Raw genomic sequence first — 1,415 nt, forward strand, 5'->3', positions numbered from 1 at the left:
ATGGCAAGATCTCATTTTTTTATGGCTGCATAATATTCCATTGTGTATATATACCACATCTTCCTTATCCATTCATCTGTCACTAGACATCTTGGCTCCTTCCACACTTTGGCTACCATGGATATTGCTGCTATAAACATTGGGGTGCATGTACCCCTTCGGATCCCTACATTTGTATCTTTGGGGTAAATACCCAGTAGTGCAATTGCTGGATCGTATGGTAGCTCTATTTTCAACTGTTTGAGGAAAATCCATACTGTTTTCCAGAGTGGCTGCACCAGCTTGCGTTCCCACCAACAGTGTAGGAGGGTTCCCCTTTCACCGCATCCCCACCAACATCTGTCGTTTCCTGACTTGTTAATTTTAGCCATTCTCACTGGTGTGAGGTGGTATCTCATTGAGGTTTTGATTTGGATTTCCTGATGCTGAGCGCAGTTGAGCATTTTTCATGTCTCTGTTGGCCATTTGGATGTCTTCTTTGGAAAAATGTCTGTTCATGTCTTCTGCCCATTTCTTGATTGGATTATTTGTTCTTTGGGTGTTGAGTTTGATAAGTTCTTTATAGATTTTGGGTACTAGCCCTTTAGCAGATATGTCATTTGCAAATATTTTCTCCAATTCTTTTGGTTGTCTTTTTGGTTTTGTGGGCTGTTTCTTATGCTGTACAAAAGCTTTTTATCTTGATGAAATCCCAAGAGTTCATTTTTGCCCTGGCTTCCCTTGCTTTTGGTGATGTTTCTAGGAAGAAGGTGCTGTAGCTGAGGTCGAAGAGGTTGCTGCCTGTGTTCTCCTTCAGGATTTTGATGGACTCCTGTCTCACATTTAGGTCTTTCAACCATTTGGAGTCTATTTTTGTGTGTGGTGTAAAGAAATGGTCCAGTTTCATTCTTCTGCATGTGGCTGTCCAATTTTCCCAACACCATTTGTTGAAGAGACTATTTTTTTTTGCCATTGGACATTCTTTCCTGCTTTGCCAAAGGTGAGTTGACCATAGAGTTGAGAGTCCATTTCTGGGCTCTCTATTCTGTTCCATTGATCTCTGTGTCTGTTTTTGTGCCAGTACCATAGTGTTCTGATGATGACAGCTTTGTAATAGAGCTGGAAGTCCGGAATTGTGATGCTGCCAGCTTTGCTTTTCTTTTTCAATATTCCTCTGGCTATTCGGGGTCTTTTCTGGTTCCATACAAATTTTAGGATTATTTGTTCCATTTCTTTGAAAAAACTGGATGGTATTTTGCTGGGGATTGCATTGAATGTGTAGATTTCTCTAGGTAGCATTGACATCTTCACAATGTTTGTTCTACCAATCCATGAGCATGGAACGTTCCTCCATTTCTTCCATGGAACGTCTTCCTCAAATTGTTTCATGAGTATTTTATAGTTTTCTGAGTACAGATCCTTTGCCTCTTTGGTTA

Source organism: Callorhinus ursinus, unplaced genomic scaffold (genome assembly GCF_003265705.2).
Source record: "Callorhinus ursinus isolate GAN/ISIS: 27379988/994484 unplaced genomic scaffold, GSC_fseal_2.0 scaffold105, whole genome shotgun sequence".
NCBI lineage: Eukaryota > Metazoa > Chordata > Mammalia > Carnivora > Otariidae > Callorhinus > Callorhinus ursinus.